We start from the raw sequence: 22,812 nt of genomic DNA on the forward strand, positions 1-22,812 counted from the left end.
AGCACTAATATTATCATATTCACAGTGTAGAGGAAATGCCTTTATCTGACATTTAAAGTCTTATACAGTTTGGCTCTAACCTACTTGCTGAACTTGTGTCATACTCACCTCCATTGCTCTATGCAGTTCAACCAAATTGACCTTTCTTTCTTTCTTTCCTCAGGACTTTCCATTTCCCATCACCAAACCTTTATGCAGGCTGTCACCCAGGCTTGGAATTCACTCCCTTTTCACCCCTAGATTTTGGAATCCCTGGATTCTTTCACTGCTTAGTTCAATTGCTATGAAGTTGGTTTTTTTCTGATTCATTCATCTGCTAGTTCTCCCTCCTCATTCCCTAACTTTAGTTTTTGTTTTCTGAATATTTTGCATATTGATATGTTTATCTGTTATTTACTGAGGTAACTAGGTAACGCTGGAGTCAGGAGGACCTGAGTTTCAATTCCAGTCCTAGACACTTAACTGTGTGACCTTGGGCAAGTCACAACCCTCTTTGCTTCAGTTGCTTATGTGTACATAAGTTGGAGAAGGAAATGACAAATTACTCTAATATCTTTGCCAAGAAAACCCTAAATGGGGACATGAAGAGTCAGATATACCTGGAATAATGACTGAATGACAATATTGTTTACCCTCTTATTATAATATGTCTTTGAGGGTAGTAAACTTCATATTTATCCTTTTCTCTACTACCTATCACAGTTGTTGATACCTAGGAGGCAATTTCTGATTGCCCCAGAATATCACTAATAGGGATAATGTAATCTGAGCTCTAATTCTGGTTTGGGCATTTGCTACCTGTATTACCTTTGGCAAGTCACTTATCTTATTGGAGTTTCAATTTCTTCTTCTGTAAAAAAAAAAGAGGAAAATGTCCTAAATCACATATAAAGTCCCTCCCAGTTTTAGCTTAATGATTTTCAGATAGAAGATAATTCCTTTATGTCTGTCTCATTACCAATTATTAGTTCTACTTTCTCAACATTTTTCATACATGTTCTATTATCCTTCCTTACATCATAGTCTTCTAATATGGTCTCTCATCACCTCTTGCCTAAATTATTATTCTTCCTACTTCCAGTCTCTTACCTTTCCAATTCATCCTTCATATTTCTAACACATTAATATTCCTATGCACAGATCTGACCATGTCATTCTCTGTTCTAGAAGCTTCATTGGATCCCTGTTATCTTGAGGGGAAGGAAACAAACATTTTTATGCCCATCATCTTCCAGGAACTGTGCTAAGAGTTTAACAAATAGGAACTAATTATATCCTCATAACAACTCTGTGAAGGAAAATGTTATTTTTGTCCTCTTTTTACAGTTGAGGAAAATGAGGAAGGCAATAGTTAAATGACTTGCAAGCCTACCTCACTAATAAGTTTATGAATCCAAACTTGAACTCAGATCTTCCTGATTCAATGTCCATTTCTCAAGTTACTGATTCATCTAGTAGTTTAAATAAATATAAACTCCTCTGATTGAAATTTTGAGAATTTAAAAATCTATTTTGTCTTCAACCTCATTAAAATATTCTTTTCCTTTCATACATTCTGAATTCCGTAGAAAATGACCTGTTAGTTATTGCCCATACATGATGATTTATCTTCTACCATTTTACCTTTATGCAAGCTCTTTCATAATTGTAGTACAATCCCCTCTTCACCTCTGCCTCTTAGAACCTGTGTGTCCCCTTTTGGCAAGGAGGAAAGGAGGAAGGGAAATTCCTCTCCATTTCTCTCTCCTTCCTTTCTCCCTTGCTAGAAGTCAGTAGGAAGGAGATTGAAGAGTTCTAAGCAAGGAAGTCCTCCAAAGAGAATAAAGGATAATTTTTAAAATTTAAGGGTAGATAACAGGATAATTTCCAAGAAAAGTTCTTCTAGACTGACACTGTCTCATCAATTATCACTGTCTCATCAATTATTTTGGTTGCAACCACTAGTTACTGGGGGCTCATCACTAGCTTCCTGGGATACATATCTCTTACATACATGGCCATCTCCCCGGGAGCTGCTTTCTGACAAAGGTCCATATTCTATAATCCTATCAAACTTCTTGGTGATTTGGAGATCATATCTTGATCGTTCTGGTTATACCAGAAGGTTATCAATCTGTCAACAGTTTCAAAATCTGCATTTGAGCCTCCTTTGGTATCTGGTCTAGCACTATTTGATAAACTTATATATAGAAATATACTAAAGAAGGTAAGAATAGGAGAAAGAAGGAAGGAAATAGTTCATATTTTTATATTTGCAGCATGATTTGGATAACCTTAGTCAGTTAGCTTATAATTATCCAAGTACCCTGGTGTTACACTATTTCAAATAACCATGAAATTACACTCTTATTAGGAAGCAAATAACAATTATCATAGCATTGAGAACTATATTTGATCATCCCTTAGAGCTTTAGCACCCAGGAATCCAGATATGTAACATATAATTTTTAAGGCAAATTATTAAACAAAGAACCCAGAAAGCAAATAAGAATTGCTGGAATCTCTTAACAAATAATTAGATGAACAATATGATGGTATGTTGCAAAAATGATGGTGCCATTAACATGTTCTTTATTAACAGCATATGAATTATAGAATGATAGTGTTCACAGTAAATAACTTCAGGGAGCAAGTACAAATTAATATTAATGAAAATATTAATCTAAGAAAGAAACCATGCACATCTTGTGCCTTCCATTTCTTGAAGGGCGCAACATGTCACCTGAGGGGAAGGTTGCAAGGGGTCAGATTGTGGGAATTTCATATGTCCCAAAGGATTTTTCCCTGCACTGGCAGTCTACCACTTTCTGTTACTACCTCATAATTATGCTCTTCAGGTTGGAAGATTATCTAGAATTCTCTAGATAACGAGAGTGTTTCATACTTTCTGCTGGGGATATCATCTCCCCTGAAGAAAGTATGCAAGGGTCTGGACAAAATTTTCTGTGCCAAGGTAGCTTCAACATCCTGCTTCCAATCTCTCAGTGGGTTGTAAAAAATCTCTGGTGGAAAAGAAGAACAATCTACCCTTTTATTTTTAAGCCTTCAATCTATCTTCAGAAGACAGAAGAAGACTACAGTTATAGGGAATAGAATTTCTTTCTCTTGCTGTGCATGTTTGAAATCCACCTCCACCTTTTTCCTGTCTAATTCCCAGCTTTTGGAAAAAAAGAGCAGTTGTGAAATGGAGGCTTTCATCTGACCATCTGACTTTGTGACTTCTGTCTCATATGGCATTTGTCTCCAGGTTAATCCCTAGCCCTTTGTTGGGAAGAGAAGTAATACCTTCTACTTACAAGCAATTGACTTTGAATTCTTGTAGATCATCAACCAAACCCTATTTCAAACTCCCCATCATCTCATTCTTTATTCTCAACTGTCCCATTCCAGATTTTCAACCAAATACCACCCAGTCCTTCCACTGTGTCCTTTGGAATGCCTGTCCCATAGGCAATAAGCTACCCTCCATTTAAAAATTGTTCTACTTCTTCAGTCTACTAGCTATTATTGAAACCTAGCTCCCCCCTACCCCCCCAGTGACTTAACCTCCCTTACTAATCTTTCCAGTAATATCAGCACTTTAACTCATTTTGCTTAGCTCATTGGTTGAGGGAGGGGAGTTAGAGATTCCTTGCTACCCATTGTTACTTCCAGGTTTTCCCCTATCTCTGTCACTCTCTAAACTTTCTTCCTCTGAGATTCTTGCTATTCATATCTACTCCCCAATAAAAATCGTAATTGCTTTGTCTACCCTCCAACCCTATGGTATTCTCCTTCCTTCCTCAATGAATTCAGTACCTGGATTGTAGTATTTCCTCTCCTCAACTCCTGCCCTTATACTAGAGAAATTCAACATACATATAGTATCTCCCTCAAACTCCCTATCCCCCTATCCTTGATATATTTCTATGAAATATTCCTCCAATTCATCATGGCTATATACAAAAATAGTCTTTTTTATAGCAACACCTAAAATGTGTCATCCTTATATTCAAGAATTCTAAATCCCCTTATATGACCATAATATATTGGCTTTTCAGCAATCACTCTGCCTTCTCTTGCATAACACTACTCTTCATCCACATTGTGACCTCCAATCCCCTGACCTCTTAATTCTTTCCCAGGCCCTCTCCCCTACATTAACCAATGTTTCCTTTTATTTCCATATTGACCCCTTGGTGAACCAATAAACTCAATACCCTTCTCTTTTAAATCCCTAGTCCCCTTATCATATCACTAATTATATCTAATCAAGCCTTATCCTTGTATCACCACCACCATCACCACCATTTATCACCTTCTCTTCTACACATATCTGCTGAGCAAAAATGGGAGAAATCATGTAACTATTCTGACTGAACCAACTACATTTTTATTTTATACAATTTCAATTGATCCCTCATTACTGTTAGGCAATCCTAATGCACCTAACTTATCAACTCACTATCTCACTTTTCTCACCGTCTTTTCTAAACCTTTTAATTCTTCAAACTTTCCATGGTCCCCCACACCATTTTCTCAGTTAAGAACTTTTGAACCATATTTCCCCTCTAAAATTAAGACCATATACCAAGAGCTCCCTCTTTTCTACTCTTTCTCATCTCCTACTGTTCATATACCTACTGTCACTTTCTCCTCTTTCATCTCTCACTTACATGATGAAGTGGTCCTATTCCTCACCAAAACTCATTCCTCTACTTCCTCAAGTACTTCCATTCCATCCTATCACCTCTAAAAGATTGCTCCCTCTTTCATCTTCTCTCTTTCATTTATTTTCAATATCTCCCTGTCTACATTTTCTCATTTTTTCCTGTCTACAAACATATTTCCCCCATCCTGAAAAAAAGAAACCTCTCGACTGATCCTTCTCCTTGCTGTCATCATATATTTCTTCTGCCCTTTGTAGCTAAACTCTTCACAAAAGTTTTCTACAAAAAGGGTCACCACTTTCTTTCCTTTTATTTTTCTTAACACTTAGCAATCTAGCTTCAAACCTTATAATTTCACTGAATCTGCTCTTTCCAAAATTGTTAATGATCTTTTAATTATCAAATCAACTGATATTTTCTCATTTCTTATTCTACCAGACCTATTTGCAACCTTTGACACTGATGATCACTTTCTCCTTTCTCCTTTCTTCTCTCTTGATTTTGGGGGTATCTTTCTCCTTCATTCTCATCCTATATATTTGATTGTTACTTTTCTATCATTTTTTTGGATTCTCTTCTAGAACATTCCCTCTAATGGTAGGTGTATCTCAGGGTTCTGTCCTGAGTCCTGTACTCTTCTCCTTGTATATTACTTTACTTGATGATCTCATCAACTTCATGGATTTAACTACCATCACTATGCTGATGATAATATAATATGCCTATCTAGCACTCAAATCTCTGTTAACCCCTAATCTCTCTCTTCTTCCACTGCCTTTCTAGGTATATCAAGCTATATGCTCAATAAACATCTAAAAAAGTCAGGAGAGCAAATCCCTGGTTGGCTTTTGTAGCCAACCTGATGAGTGAGAATAGTCAAATCTCTAGATGACTAGGACCCTTTTAAGACACATACAGTTCTAGCTCCACAACAAATCAAAGAGGAGACCATTTGTTGTGTACTTACAAGACTTATTAAGCAAAAAGAGCTTGCCCATTGAACTGGATACCCTTGAAGAAAGTGACAGAAGGGAACTGCTGGAGAAAGCAATGGGCTAATCCTCTTTCTGTCTGGAGCCATTGAAATATTTTTCTATGAACAGGTAGACTATTTTTATCTATTCTGATCACAGAGCCGAGGACTTGGGAGGTGAAGTTTGCTTCCTTCCATCCTTACTGGCTCACACTCTGACCTAAATTTCATTATCTGTACCAGGGCTCCCAAATAACATTGATATAGTCAGTACTTCAGATGAAAGATGCCTCTAGATGTGAAGTACACAAGTTCTGAAATGCACTTGGACCTTTTTTGAGGGTTATAAAAATAAGCCTTTTATTTATCCATGAAAATCTGTCTTAAGTGCAAACTGGGCCAGGTGAAGCATTAGAATGCATTTCTATTTATTTAAAAACATGACCAGTGCTTTGAAGATCATCTGAACTCCCTTAGGAAGTTTGATACCTAAGCTCCTTTCACTGTTAAGTAAGGATAATGAAATTTAATTTAATGCTTAAAGGTATCCCCATATGTCTTACAAATAAGTTATTTTTGGAAGAATCTATATTTCAGAAAACATTACTTCTAATGGTACAGTGCTTCCCATATCTTACAGTTAGAAGACCAACAAGAAGAGCTGACCTAAGGAAAAGAGGTAGGAACATGTCTCAGAATTATGCATCTTGACTTCAGAATCATTGAATCTTGAAAGTTGAAAGGTGGATAAACTTTATGGGCTATGCCTAGCCAAAAATCCTCTCTACAACATCCAGAATGAATAGTCTAATAGTAGAATCCCCCTCATTACCACAGTACTCATAGATGAGAATAAGCTTTTATATAGCACTTACTTTGTCCTAGGCAAAGCACTTTACAAATATCTCATTTGATTAAAAAAAATAACACTACAAAGAAGGTATTGTTATCCCATTTTGCAATTAATGAAACTGAGGCAAACAAATTCAGTGATTTTCCTAGGGTCACACAGCCAGAATAAGTATCCAAGGTTGAATTTGAATTCAGGTCATCCTAACTTCAGACCCAGGGCCCCAATATCTCTAGTAAGGAACAATTCTTGTCCCTCCCATTTTCCAAGTTTCCACAAGACAAATTATAGCAAGCAAAGCTTCCCTGCAAGAAGTCAGCCTGGCAGATGTTTTCGCCATGGATCAAAGTATTTCACAAAACATGAAGTAGCTCTTTTAGATGATAATTTTTACCACCTAAGGTTCACATTCAAAAGAAGGCCTTCTGTTGTAACATGCATTTATCCTTCTTTAAGTATATGTTATGTAGTTATACATATATAATGGTTTTTAACCCATCATTGATGCAGATTTATTCTTTGGCTATAATAAGACCAAGAAGGAATACATTAAGATTCTCCCTGTTAGAATCTCTGCACTTTTTTTTAGGTTTTTGCAAGGCAAATGGGGTTAAGTGGCTTGCCCAAGGCCGCACAGCTAGGTAATTATTAAATGTCTGAGACCGGATTTGAACCCAGGTACTCCTGACTACAAGGCCGGTGCTTTATCCACTACACCACCTAGCCGCCCCTACACTTTTTCTTAAGGTTGCTTGTGGTCTAGCAGAGATTTAAGTAGAACTTAGGAAAAAATGGATTCCAGGCAATCTAGTTTTTAGACCTTCCATAAATTTTCTTTTCAATCAGTCAATAAGTACTGGACACCTAACCATATATTTTACTTTCTTTCCTAATAATAGGCAAGAACACCAGCCTCATGCATATGCCTTATTGTCCATGATTTTCAAAGATGATGACTTTGGTTGGATGTTATTAGCCTATCTACTTTGAGTTTTTTCTGCACTAGTGCTAATAGGCTTATACCAAACTCTCTTACTATCTCTCCTGTGTCTAATGGCACACATTAAAATAAGCATTTATTATATATTGATTTATGTAAGACATAGTGTTAAGCACTGAAGACAAAAAGAAGTGCCCTCAAAAGTGCCCATGTGAAAGACATCATGGAAGAAAACATGCATATATATTCACGTATAAAATGTGTCTGTGTGTGTGTGTGTGTGTGTGTGTGTAATCCAAAGTAGTTTTTGAAGGAAAGGCATTATTAACTACAGTGAATCAGGAAAAAGTATTCATGTAGAAGGCATTATATAAAATCCTGAAAGAAACTAGAGATTTAAAGACACAGAGAGAGAGATATTAAGGGGAAGATCAGTTCAGAATTGGGGTGTGATCAGTGCCAAACCACAGAGATAGTAGATGGAACACGTTATGCAAAGACCCAATAGAACAACATGACTGGATCACAAATTATTTGGAAGAAAGTAAGGTAAAAGAAGATTGTAAAAGTAAGAAAGTACCAAATTGGAAAGACTGTTAAATATCAAGCAGAAGAGTTTATATTTGATGCCAGAAGTAAAAGGGAACAACTTGAATTCATTAAGTGGAGGACTATGAAGAGAAGAGATTGAAGTAAAAAGAGATTTGAGTAAAGGCAACCAAAATAGGAAGGACCTTTAATTAATGGATGGTTCCATAAGTGGAAGGAAAGAGATGCAGGAAAAATAATATTTGTTAACTAATTTTATTTGTGGGTTTGGTAAGGAATAAAGAATACCATTGAAGTTGTGAACATGAATAAATGGAAGGATGGTAGGTCTTTCACATCTTTAGTTAAGTTTATAAGAAAAGTTTAGGGCGAAAAATGAGTTATGTTTTGGGCATATTGAGTTTGAGATACCTATGGGACATCCAGTTAAAAATTGCCCTATATGCAGTTGGCAATATGGGATTAGAAATCAGAAGAATGAATTAACAAGTGAATTTGTAGATCTGGGAGTCCTCTGCATAGAAATGATAATAGAATTCATAGGAGCTAATGGTTCTATCAAATCAACGAGTGAAGAAAGAAAGAGATAGCAGGTCTAAGACAGAATTTTAGAGTACGATTACATTTTAATAATCATGATATAGATGATGAACTAGTAAAGATGCCTGAAAAAAGTTCAAGGAAGGAGCAGTAGATCTTAGAGTGATCTATGTCAACACCCAGGAGAAGAGTGCATTCAAAAGTATCTAAGGCTACAGACAGTTCAAGAAAGATAAGGACAGAGAAGAGACCAGTACAGTTAGTAATTAGGAAATCATTGTTAATTTTGGAGACAGCAATTTCAGTTGAGTGATAAGATTGAAAACCAGATTTACAAGATTTAGTAGAGAGGATTATGATTAGAACTTGAACCCATTGCCCCTGGAGCATATTTGGTTATTGGCTTAATTTCATGCAGTCCTGGTCTTCAGTTCCAAAAGAAAAATCCATTTATACCCATAGGTTGATCCATATCTTTAAAATAATTTTAGTCAAATATTCTGAAAACCTTTAACACAAGAATGAAAACTGATCTTTCTGAGAAATTAGAAAATGTTATAGAATATGTGCTTCACTTGTAAGAGAAGTTAACCCTCTTCTCTTTGTAAAATGGAAGATATCTAGAACATAACACCTTTCATATGTTAAACTGTAATTATAAATCTTAACAAAAACTCTTAGCAATGTTTACAAGTTTATCATTGTGGTTTTTTTTTCCTATCAAAAGTAGATTGGTAAATGAGTTTAGATCTTAGGTCTTATTTAGCATGCTCAGTTTAAGTCAGGAAGACATGAATTCATTATCCTGCCTCAAAAATCTACCCGACCTGGGCAAATCACTTAACTTCTGATTGCCTCAGTTTCTTAATTTATAAAGTAGGGATAATAATAAAACCTACCTTTCAGAGTTTTGGGGACATTCTATTTAGGTAATGTTTGTAAAATTGCTTTGGAAACCTTGAAGCACTATATAAATATTGCTATTATTAATATTAATACCTTTAATAGCCTACATTTGGCTAGTTAATTTTTTGAACCTAAGAACTAGACTTCATATTTTCCCCCATTCAATTTCTTTGTGTTAGAAGTATCTTCTCAGGTTAGCCTCCTAATCAATCAAGATCATTCTAAAACCCAATTCTATTCATGCAACAGTCATTTGTATTAATTTCCCCAAGCAAGTCACCTTATTTTGTCGTTGAATCATTTTTTTTAGCCCTGTCCAACTCTTTGTGATCTCATTTGAAGCTTTCTTTGATTGCCATTTCTTTTTTCTAACTCATTTTAAAGAAGAGGAAACTGAGGTAAACATTAAATGATTTGCCCAGGGTCAGACAACTTGAAAGTTTCTGAAACTGGATTTAAACTCAGAAAAATAAATCTTCCTGACTTGAGGCTCTATGCACTGTTCCACCTAGTGGCTTCAAATATTTATTAGTTGCTTGCTTTACCTAAGGCACCTAGACATGAATTTCAGAGCCCAAAGTGGAAAAGCTACATGATACCTGCTGCTAACAAGCTTGAGTTTTAGTAATAAGATAAGATGTGCACATATAATTATAGGTACATTATAAAATTTCTAAGTTCTTAGGATAAATCAAACAGAATGGCATGGAAGACTTATGGAAAAAGAAACTCCTAGCTGGAGGAATAAGAGAACATTGGTTTTCCTTAGTAACTGGTCCCTGTTTCTTCCCTTAAAGATGATTTTAAATTCTGATTTCAGTGTGAAGTTCTGCCTGGAGCACTTTAAGCTCTTTTTATACTTTCTCCTCTACTTCTTAATTGAATCAATTGTGGGCATGTTGCTAGCATTTTTTCTCCTTTTTTAGTCTTTTCGAGATAATTTGTCTCCTGGAGTATTAGGCAATGAGATGTTACTTACAATATATCTGAATTCTTTGACAGATGCTTACCTTAGAAATATAGCCTTGGAAGTGAGTTCCTTTTCATGCATCAAGATTTAAGATAGCATAGTAACTTCCATGCTCCTTGTCCTTTCCATTTCACTCACCATTTTTTCTTCTTCAGGCCAATCAATATTAGTGTTAGATTTGTACCCCAAAGAGATCAAATAAAGAAGGAAAGAATTCATATGTAAAATATATAGTATCTTTTTTTCTGATGGTAAAGAAATGGAAACTAAAGAGGTTAAATGCTATCAATTGGATATGAATGTAAAGAAATACTGTTGTTCCATAATAGATCATAAAAGTAAATGGTTTCACAGAAACCTCAGAAGACATAAATGAATACTAAGTGAAATAAGTAGAAATAGGAGAACAATTTATACATAAATTGCATCATACAGACAAGCAACATTGAAAGACTTAAGAACTCTGATCAAAGAAAGAACTAACCAGAATTCCAAAGAACTCATGATAAAATATGTTATCTCCTGATAGAGGAGTGATTGATTCAGAGTGCAGAGAGAGAAATTTAATGCAGGATGAACATTAAATTGAATTACAAATGGGTGTGGGGCAGCTAGGTGATGCAGTGGATAGAGCACCAGCTCTGGAGTCCAGGGGTCCTGTGTTCAAATTCGATCTCAGACACTTACCTAGCTGTGTGACCCTGGGCAAATCACTTAACCCCACTGCCTTGCAAAAAAAAATAACAGCATTAAGTCCAGAGTGGAAGTCCTGCTCATGTCTTCTACTTTTTTGAAAGATCAAATTATTGAACAGTCAGGTCAAGTATTTGTCAAATATTTTGTTTTTGCTACTACTCCTTTTCTTGATGCCTTGAAAGATGACTCCAGCATGTTTTCCCACAGACCTCCTTCCTCTCCTTCAAGGTTACCAAGTCCTCTATGAAGTTTTTCCTGATTCTTCCAACTGGGAGATATTTCTCTCATATTAAAAATCTTTCTTTTGTACTATTTCCTTCTCTATTGCCTACAAATGTTCTCAGGTCATTTCTTGTTGTTCATTGTTTTCAGTCATGCCATACTCTCCATGACCCCATCCGTGGTTGTCTTAGCAGACATACTTGAGTAGTTTGTCATTTCCTTCTCCAATTTATTATATAGATGAGGAAATTGAGACAAACAGGGTTAAGTGACTTGCCCAGGATAACTAGTATCTAAGGCTGCATTTGAAATCAAGAAAATTAGTCTTCTTGACTCCAGACCTGGCACTCTATCCATTGCACTTATCTATCGTAGCTGGCTTTTTATTTTCTTTTTCTTCCCTTTCCTTTACTGTCAGATTCCCAAAAAGTCATCTATACTTACTTCCTCTACTCCTTCACTTCTCTACAATTGGAAAATACACCCCCCAAAATATCTCTTTCATTCTTTTATCCATTCATCATTCAAATGATTCAATGTTCACAAATTATAATTTCCAAACTTTATTTCATAAGACTATCCTGCAGATCATCACTTAGGGCTCCTAACCCTCTTTTTCGCATCATGAATATTTCTTTCTTTCTTCCTTTGGTAGAAGCATCTCCAGACCTCCTTCTTTATCAGATATTTTCAGGCAACGCTTGCAAAGAATAATAACATCTCTGTGACTCAAGTACACTTTGGATGTTCTTTTCTGAGACAGATTAGATATGAAAACTTCAGCTCCACATATTGACTTGTAAGTATCTCATCCTTATTATATGCCATGATTAAAAAGTCAGAACCTTTAAAAAGTCTCAGTGGTAGTACAAAACACCACTGAGTTTCACAGGGACAAAATAACAACCTTTAGGGAAAAAAAGGGTCTTAATTTCAAAAAAAGAGAGGGATTATTACTGTAATAAAAAGCATGGGTGATTAAATCTGTGAAAGATTTTATAGAAACAAAAGAATTCACATTTTTACATTAGTTTCCTTTAACTATATTTTAATATCTTTCTGTTACTGAATTGGCAACTGGTGACTAGTCCTGGCAGGCTCATTCTCATGAGTTCAAATCTGGCCTCAGATCCTTTCTAGTTCTGTGGCCCATGGGAAAGACACTTAACCCTTTTTATCTCAGGTTTCTCATCTCTAAAATGAGTTGGGGAGACTTCCCAGGCATTGTCAAGATGGCTTGCTCCTGAACTTTTTCAGACACAACTTTAAATGAAACCTCTACACAGAGCTTAAAGCTACAGATTCCACCGTAAAAGGAGTGATACCAGTTCTTTACTGAAGATATTGTGGAGAATCTTCAGGGGTAAAGGGGAAGTATAGACCAGCAGAGGTGGAAGAGCAGGTAAACCAGTGGGAGCCTCTTAGCCACAGTGTAGCTCAGGGGCTGGCTCAGCAAGCCAGTGTGATGGTAGGCCAGTAGGGAGGGTCCCTACTCCAGATGAAAGTCCAAGCCCTGGGAACACTGGGGCAACAGACAGGACTGGGTTGAGAACAAACCATTGCATAGACAAAGCCTGGGCACAAAGGAGGGAACAAACCTCTACATAAGCAAAACCATGAAAAACGATAAACCAGGGACCAGTTCCTGACCTCAACACACACAAAAGTTTGTGACAGTACTCTCTGTACCCTAGTAACAGAGCTTAACTATGAAGCAAAACCCCCCAAAAGGGCTACTATTCAGATAGGGTCGATAAAAATGTCATCTTAGAAGAAGTAGTGACAAATTGCCTCAAATAAATTTATGAACTGACATGAAATCCAAAACCTAATGAAAGAGCTCAAAAAAGGATTTCAAAAACCAAAAAAAGGAAGAAGAAAAATGGGGAGGAGGGAAGAGAGTCATGCAAGAGAATTATGAAAAATTGACTGAAGAATTCAACTCCTTTAAAAGCAAAAATGACCAAATGGAAAAAAGAATATAACTCCTTCAAAACCAATATTAACCAACTGGCAAAGCAAACACAAAAACTAACTGAAGAAAGTAAACCCATAAAAATTAGAACTGGACAAAGGAAACCTAATAATTCTATGAGACACCAAGATTCCATCAAACAAAACTTTTTTAAAAGGCAAAAAATAGAAGAAAATATAAAGCACATTTAAGTAAAATGAGCTGGAGAAGTAAATGGAAAAACTACTCCATCATCCTTGCCATGAAAATCTCAAATGGGGTCACAAAAAATTAATTCTGAAAAATGACTGAATAACAACAGGACTTATTAAATTAAATCACCAAGAATATCGACCTTGGTGAAGAAAAAGCTTGGGGGAAGGTAGAAAGAGGTGATTATAACCTTCAGATATGTGAAGGATTGTTATAAGAAAGAGGAATTAGATTTATTTTTCTTGGTCCCAGGTATAGCACCAAGGAGGTGAAGGTCTAGGAAGGGATAGAACACTACAAAGGGGAAAAGTCTCCCTAACAATTAGAAACAATTAGAAACATCAAGAAATAAAATAGATTCACTTGAAAGCAAGTTCATAAAGTTATGCATACTCCAGAAGGTATTTTTTCAGGTATTGTTTGGATTAGATCAATTTAGATATATTCCAACCCTGAGTCAATTATGAATGAATTATCAATGAAGGAAAAAAACACACTAGTCCTAGTACTTTTTTCAAACATTATTTCAGTTAAAATTTGTATAGTACTTTACAAGCTTACATTATCTTACTTGACTCTCATGGTAGCTCAGTTTGAAAAATGCTGCATATGCATCAACCCCATTTTATAGATATTGAAAGTATGGCTCCAGAGATTAAGGGAGTTGTCCATTGCCACACAGCTGGTAGGTATCAGTTATACATCTACTGAATCCAAGTCTAGCAGTTTTTCCAATTAGCCATAACTTATAATATAAAGTACCTTTAATCCTGAAATTATAAACCCTGTCACAATGCATTTTCAAATGACATTTATGAGATTCTGAGGAGGTAGAAGAAAGTTAACTTGACCAAGAGCAATAGTCAGTCAATAAGCATTTATTAATTTATCTGGAATGGGCACTGTTCTAAGCACTGGAGTTATTAAGAAAGAGAAAAGACAGTTCCTGACTTCAAGGAAATTACAATCTATTGCAAGAGAGAGAAAGCCAAGAAGCAAATAAATATGTATAAATATACTCTGTATGGTGTAAACAGAACCTAATGAAGGGGAAAACATGAGAAATATAAGAGCTTGCTGAGGGCTTCCAGGGGAAGGTAGAATGTTAGGCAGCACTTGAAGAAACCAAGGAAGACAATAGGCAGAGATGGGGAGAGAATGTTCCAAGAATGGGGGATAGCCAGAGAAATTCTATGCCAGGAATAAAAAAGATGTAGTTTGTGGAAAGTAAGGAGAGCAGTGTCATTGAATTGAGGAGTATGGGGGGGAGAGGACAGTATAAAGTGTAAGAAGACTGAAAAGAAAGGAGGGTTAGGCCACGTGCCAAATGAATTTCTTATTTGCTCCTGCTGGTAATGAACCATTAGAGCTTATTGAATTGGGGATGGGGGAAGGTGACATGATTAGATCTGTATTTATGAAGATCACATTAATTGCTGCATGGAAGACAGACTGGAGTTGGGAGAGACTTGTAGAAGGAAGAATAACAATAAGGCTATTGGAATAATCTAGGTATTAAGTAATGAGGACCTACACTAGGGTGATGGCAGCATCACAGAAGATAAGGGGACATATTTGAGATAAGTCGCAAAGGTTCAATTGGTAGCTTTGGCAATAGATAGAATGGAGGTAAGGGTTATTGAGAGAAAAAAGAGATGAAGATGATACCCAGTTTAATAGTATTGAAAATAGTGATTCCCCAAAAAAGAAAATAGTGATTCCCTTGATAGTAATTAAAAAATTTGGATGGGGGAGGGTCTAGAGGGGAAGATAGTGAACTCAGTTTGGGACATACTGAGCCCTTCTACCATCCATTGAGAAGGCAAGCAATATGACATCAATTAGACACTTGAAGTCACGCAAAATAAATTTCTATATTAACCATGTAGCAAAAAAAATCCACCAAAAAGTTGATAAACAAAAAACAAAGAAAATGAAAAAATATGCTTCAATCTTTATTCATCAGTTTTTACTATGAAGGTTGATAACATTTGTCATCATGGGTCCTTTGGAATTTTCATGGATCATTTGTCTTATCAGAGTAACTAATTTTTTCTTAGTTGATTATGGTTACAGTATTTATATTATTGCCCATCTTTGGGGGAGTAACTAAAGAAGTTACAGTATTTTATTGAAATGGAACACTATTATGATATAAGAAAAGAAAAGCAGTATGATTTCAAAATTACCTGAAAACATTCATGAATTAATGACTAGAGAAGTGAACAGAATCAGAACATTGTACACAATAGCAGCAATATTGTGAACAAATTATTTTTGTAATTATTGTTCTATAATAGAGTTTAAAATATGCTACTGCTTTCCTTCATATTTTTTCATTGGTTCCCTTGATATTTTTGACCTCTCATTTTTCCAAATGAATTTTATTATTATGTTTATAGTTCTATAAAATAATTCTCAGGTAGTTTGATTAGTATGACATTTAATAAGGAAAATAATTTACGGAGAATTGTCATTTATTATTGTTCAGCCTACCCATAAGTAATTATTATTTCTCCTATTGTTTAGATCTGTCTTTATTGGTATAAAATGTTCACAGTTATTTTAAATGATATTTTCTGTTTCTTCCTGCTGAGTCTTGTTGATAACTTATAGTAATGCTGATTACTTATGTGGATTTATTTTATGTCCTGTAACTTTGCTGAATAAATTTGTTTTAATTAATATTTTAGTTTATTTTCCACATTTCTCTAAGCATACTACAAAATAATCCATAAAGAATAATAGTTTTATTCTTCATTGTCTGATTATATTCCTTCAACTTCTTTTTTTGGTCTCATTACTATATCTAGCATTTCTAATGTTATTAAATAACAGTATTAAAAATGAACATTCTTGCTTCTCCCCTGATCTTTTGGTAAGGCTTCTAGCTTATTACAGATAATGCTTATATTTGGTTTTAGATAGATACTAGTTATGACAAGAAAGGCTCGATTTTTCCTATGCTGTCTAGTTTTTCTTTTAAATATTTTATTTTTTTCCAATTGCATGAAAGATGGTTTTCAACATTCATTTTTATAAAATTTTGCATTTTCTGGATTTTTCTCCCTCCCTCAAGAGAATAATCTTCTGATATTGATTATACATGTAAGATCATGTTAAATATATTTCCTCATTAATAATGTTGTGAAAGAAGAAACAGAACAAAAATTAAAATCCATGAGAAAAGAAAAACAAAAAATAAAAGTGAAGATAGGTGAAAATAATATGCTCTTCTCTGCATTCAGACTCCATAGCTCTTTCTCTGGATGTGGTTGGCATTTTTCATTAGGAGAATTTGGAAATTGTCTTGGATCATTGTATTGCTGAGAAGAGTTAAGTCTATCATATTTGATTATCACACTGTGTAAAATTTTCTCTTTACTTCATTCAACATCAGTTTTTGAAAGTCTTTCCAGGTTTTTCTGAAATCTTCCTGCTCATCATTTCTTTTTTTTAGGTGTTTTTTTTGCAATGCAAACGAGGTTAAGTGGCCTGCCCAAGGCCACACAGCTAGGTAATTATTAAGTGACTGAGACTGGATTTGAACCCAGGTACTCCTGACTCCAGGGCTGGTGCTTTATCCACTACGTGCCACCTAGCCACCCCTGCTCATCATTTCTTAAAGAATAATTCATTCATATACAAAAAATTATTCAGTAATGCCCCAATTGATGGCCATCCCCTCAATTTCCAGCTATTTTCTATCACAAAAAGAGCTGTTCCAAATATTTTTGCTTATGTGTGTCCTTTTCCTTTTTTATTATCTCCTTAGGATACAGATTTAATAGTAGTCATATTGCTGTCTCAAAGGGCAGGCATAGTTTTATGACTCTTTGAACATGCTTTCTAGTATTTTTAATAGAATGAATGTTATAATTTCTCATTTGATTTTTATTGCTTTTATTATTGATATGGTTGATTATACAGTTTTCCTAATAATGAACTATTATGTATTCCTGGTATAAATTCTATCTGGTTGTAATGTATAGGTTTCGTGATATATTGCTGAAATCTCCTTTCTAGTATTTTATTTAAATTTTTTCATCAAGATTCATTAGGGAAATTGGCCTTCAGTTTTTATTCTGTTTTTATTTTATTTTATTTTTTTTGGTTAGGATGGCAAAACCATATTTGTTTCATGAAAAGAAATTGGCGGGGGGGGGGCAGAGCCAAGATGGTGACAGGAGAGGACTGGTCTCTTAGGTGCTCTGAATCAAAACTTATAATCTAAGGACTCTAACTACATTTTTGAGAGACAGAATCCACAGAGGGATCCAGTGAGGCAGTTCTCCAACTCAAGATAACCTGGAAAAGAGCAGAAAGGCTCTACTCCCCAGGGTTGGAGGGGCAGCCCACCAGAGGTGTGGCCCTCCAGAATGAAGGAACTTCAGCCTCATGGAGGCAGCCCCAGGGAGCTGGGAGCTGTGGCTCACAGCAGCAGGGAAGTTTCCTGATTTACACTCCAGAGAGCATCAAGCACAACTTTGGGGGACAGGGTGGGAAACTCTGCCAGAGGGGGAAACTCTGCCAGAGGGAGCATGTGAAGCCCAGCCCTCAGGGCACACAGCTAGCAGCTTGGCCCTGGCAACCCAGAACCAGGAACCAGAAACAAGTAAGCATGAGCTGGTAAGCAGGAGCCATGAGCACTGAGCCTAGGGAGGGGAGTGAAGAGAGACTGGTGAGCTCTGTTCTCTCTCCCTGGAACAGGACTGTGGGGCTCTGACCACATTCAGATCCTGATCGCAGTCTAGTCCCCCCATAGAACAGCAGGGCCCACCCCACCTCAGGTCCATGGCACAGGGGTGTGCTTATGGTCATTCACAGACCAGGAGGGAAGACAGAGTCTCATACACAGAGATCCTTGTGCAGGGTGTGTCCCACTAATACTCAAAAGCTCAGGAAGTGCCCCCAAACCAGGCACTGGCTAGGGAAATGAGTAAGCAGAGAAAAAAGAGGAACACCATTGAGAAATACTTTGCCTGTGATCCCAAGAAGGATCAAAACACTCATTCTGAAGATGAGGAAGCACAACCTCCTGCATCTAAAGAATCCAAAAATAACAGAAATTGGGCTCAGGCTATGACAGAGATCAAAAAAGACTTTGAAAATCAAGTGAGGGAGATAGAGGAATAATTGGGAAAAGAAATGAGAGATGCAGGAAAAACATGAAAATGAAGTCAGCAGCTTAGTAAAGGAGATCCACAAAAATAATGAAGAAAATAGCATGTTAAAAGCCAGCATAGGTCAAATGGATAAAACAATTCAAAAAGTTATTGAGGAGAAGAATGCTTTAAAAAGCAGAATTGGCCAGATGGAAAAAGAGATAAGAAAGGTCTCTGAGGAAAACAAATCCTTCAGACAAAGAATAGAACTGAGGGAGATTGCTGATTTTACAAGAAATCAGGACTCAATACTTCAAAACCAAGAGAATGAAAAATCAGAAGAAAATGTAAAACAACTCATTGAAAAACCAACTGATATGGAAAACAGATTTAGGAAAGATAATTTAAAAATTATTGGAATACCTGAAAGTCATGACCAGGAAAAGACCCTTGACATCATGTTCATAGAATCATTACAGAAAAATTGCCCTGATATCCTAGAAGTAGAGGGCAAAATGGAAATGGAGAGAATCCGTCAATCTCCCCAAGAAAGAGATCCAAAAAAACAACCCCCAAGAATATTATATCCAAGTTCCAGAACTCCCAAGTCAAAGAGAAAATATTACAAGCATCCAGAAGGACACAATTCAAATATCATGGAGCTGCAGTCAAGATCTCATAGGACTTAACAGCAACTACATTAAAAGCTCATAGGGCTTGGAATATAATATTCCAGAAGGCAAAAGAGCTTAGAATGCAACCAAGAATCAACTACCCAGCAAAACTGAATGTCTTCTTCCAGGGAAAAAGATGGACTTTCAATGAACCAGGTGAATTTCAAATGTTCCTGTTGGAATGGCCAGAGCTGAACAGAAGGTTTGATATTCAAATACAAGCTTCAAGTGAAGCATAGAGAGCGGAGGAGAAGGGTAAAATATGAGGGACTTAATGATAATGAACTGCATGTAATCCTGTATGGAAAAATGATACTGAGAATACTCAAATGGACCTTCTCATTTAACAGAGTGGGTAGGAGGAGCTTTTATAGATGAAGCACAGGAGAAAACTGAAGATATATTTGAAGATATATTGTGGCATAAAAATGGAGTCCATAGATAAAAGGGAAATGTAATAGGAGAAAGAAAAAGGAGAGGAGGAATAGGCTAAGATATTTCATATAATAAGATTTTTCTTTATTACAATGATCTATTGCAATGATATGGAAGGGGGGAAGGTGAGGTGGAATGAGGGAATTTTTGCTCTCATCAGAGGTGGCTAGGAGAGGAAACATCATATACACTCAATGGGGTATAGACATCTGGAGTAAGAAGAGAAGGGGGACAAGGGTAAGGGGTGGGATGTGAGTGATGGAGGAGAGGATGGACCATGGGGGGAGAGTGGTCAGATATAACACATTTTCTTTTTTACTTCTTGCAAGGGGCTGGGATTGGATGGCCTATCCAGGACCATAGGGCTGGGTGGATGTTGGGCCTAAGGGATGGTATGTGGGCTCTGGGGCCTCTTGGCCCCAGGATCGGGGATCTCTCTGCTGCACCACTCAGCTACCCTGCAGCAGAGACAGAGTGAAAGGAGAGAGAAAATATAGTTCATGGTAGTAGAGAAGTATGAATGGAGGGAGTTGTGATCAGCAATGAAAATGGTAGAAAAATATGGAAGTAACTTTTGTGATGGACTTATCCTAAAGAATGTGATCCACCCATAACAGAGCTGGTGGTGTTGGAACACAGACTGAAGCACATTTATTATTACTATTATTTGGGGGGGGGGGGGGGTGTTGCAGGGCAAATGGGGCTGGGTGGCCTGCCTGGGGCCGCACAGCTGGGTGATTGTTGGGTGTCTGAGGCTGGATCTGGACCTGGGTGTTCCTAGCTCAAGGGCCAGTGATCTGTCTGCCACCCAGCCACCCCTACTATTATTACTACTATTTTATTTTATTTTGTGTCTTTTTTGTTTGTTTTTGTAGGGCAATGGGGTTGGGATGGCTTGCGCAGGGTCACACAGCTGGATGATTGTTGGGTGTCTGGGGCCAGATTTGGGCTCGGATCCTCCTGACTTTAGCACCAGTGCTCCATCCACTACACCACCTGGCCTTCCCTACAATTATTATTATTTTTTTATTTTAAATTTTAATTTTTTTCTCTCCCCTTTACTTTATCGCTCATGTGGGTCTATATTTTTGGGAGAGGTGGTATTGTTTCCTCTTAAACAATATTTTAGTAATGTATTAAAAACACTGTACAAAATAAGAATAAATAAATAAATAAATAGATAAATTTTTAAAAAACGAAAAAAATAAAAGGAAATTGGTAGGATACTTCATTTTGGTAAGATACTACTTTTCAAGTAGTTTATATAATATTAGGATTAATTATTTCTTACATATTTGGTAAAATTAACTGGGAAATACTTCTGTTCCTTGAGTTTTTAATTCGGAATATCATTTATGACTTGTTCCATTTCTTTCTCTAAGATGGCATTATTTAGTATTCTATTATTTCTTCTGTTGATATAGTCAATTTGTATTTTTGTAAATACCTATCCATTCATTTTGATTTTATTTATAAATGTTACTAGTATATAATTGGGCAAAATAACTCCTAATAGTGACTTAATTTCAACCCCATTGGTGGTATATTCTTATTTTTCATTTTTATTTTTAGGTTATTGGAAGGCAAAGGGGGTTAAGTGGCTTGCCCAAGGCCACACAAGCTAGGTAATTATTAAGTGTCTGAGGCCAGATTTGAACTCAGGTAGTCCTGACTCCAGGGCCAGTGCTCTATCTACTATGCCACCTAGCCGCCCCCTTTATTTTTATTTTTGAAAAAGGTAATTTTGTTTTCCTTCTCTCCTTTTTAAAATAAAATTAATTAAAAATTAAAATTATCGCCCGGGCCTGCGCGGGGCGTGAAGGCGGGGCGCGGCGCGGCGGGCCGGTGCTGCCCGGCTATGGAGCGCTCCCACGCGGTTCTTGGGCTGCTGGGGGTCCCGGGCCCAGAGTTGGTGCTCGAGCCCCCGGGAGCCGCGTGGAGCAGAGACAGCGGGAGCGTGTCTCAGAACCACAACAGCGCCTCGGGCCTCTGGGGGGGGAGGGGGAGGGGGAGGGGAGGAGGGGGAGGGGGAGGAGGAGGGGAGGAGGGGGAGGGGGAGGAGGAGGGGAGGAGGGGGGAGGAGGAGGAGGAGGGGGAGAGGGAGGAGGGGGAGGGGGAGGAGGAGGAGGAGGAGGGGGAGGGGGAGGAGGGGGAGGAGGAGGGGGAGGAGGAGGAAGGATGGAGAGCGGGCCGGGCGCTGGCCCAGTCCGGACTGAGAAGCCGTGGGTGACGCCCCGGGCTCGGACCGCCTCTGCTGCGCTGTGAGGTGGCTGGCTACACCGCCTACCTGCTGCCGGCGGCCTGGGAGGGAGGCGGCCCCGAGATAGAAGCTTTAGATAGGAGTCTTGAAGACCTACTAACTAGAGTTGATGAATTTGTTGGGATGCGAGATATGATTCGAAGTGACTCCTCACAAGTAGTTAATGAAAGTGTACCTCATATACACCCCAAATCTACCGAAATGAGTGGGATATATAGAAAGATTGACAAATTGGAGGCCTTTGTTAAAATGATTGGAAATTGTGTGACTAGAATGGAAGACCAGGTGACAAAAGCAGAAGCAGAACTTGGGACATTCCCCAACTCATTAAAGAAATGTTTGCATTACCATTAATGTGCCATCCTTTCTTAATAAATCACATTCCACAAAGCAACATCAAACGGTTTATGAACCTCCTATCCTTTCCAGGAGAGAAGACTATTTTCCTTGTTGCAAAGAAGGACCTCAGGCATGATATTGCTCAGGACAACTAATTAGGAAAATACTTGTATCAAAGCAGAAGTTACTATCTTGAAGAGATTAGTATTATTATATATATATCTACAATTTAGTGTATTTAAGGTTCTATGTATATTAAGCAGGCAGTTTTTTAAAACAATATTTTTCATTGTGTGCAGAATACATAGCTTCCCACGTCTTCCAAATTTAAAGTCTGTTTAAATGGGGGAGTAAATTAAGTAAACATTTACTTATACTTATCAAAATTGCAAATTTTCTATTTATATCAACTCTACATGTCAACAGTATTACCTTGAAGACTTACCTCCAGTCTTAAAGAAAAAACTACTGAAGCATTAAAAATCATTATTTGTTAATATTCTTAAACTAGGAAGGCTTGTCAACCATTATTTTTTT

The 22,812-nt window shown here is 37.0% G+C and overlaps 1 long non-coding RNA gene and 1 pseudogene across 1 annotated transcript in view; both read left to right on the forward strand.

The window, feature by feature from the left end:
• Positions 1 to 22,812, forward strand: part of LOC141497291 (uncharacterized) — a 162,214-nt gene that overhangs the window by 24,692 nt on the left and 114,710 nt on the right. The window contains exons 3-4 of the long non-coding RNA XR_012471279.1: positions 6,263 to 6,301; positions 11,951 to 12,094. This is a non-coding gene — a long non-coding RNA (uncharacterized LOC141497291). The remainder of the gene's footprint in view (positions 1 to 6,262; positions 6,302 to 11,950; positions 12,095 to 22,812) is intronic.
• Positions 21,535 to 22,812, forward strand: part of LOC141496878 (biogenesis of lysosome-related organelles complex 1 subunit 4-like) — a 1,390-nt pseudogene continuing 112 nt past the window's right edge.

The sequence above is a fragment of the Macrotis lagotis genome, chromosome X, assembly GCF_037893015.1.
Source record: "Macrotis lagotis isolate mMagLag1 chromosome X, bilby.v1.9.chrom.fasta, whole genome shotgun sequence".
Taxonomy (NCBI): Eukaryota; Metazoa; Chordata; class Mammalia; order Peramelemorphia; family Peramelidae; genus Macrotis; species Macrotis lagotis.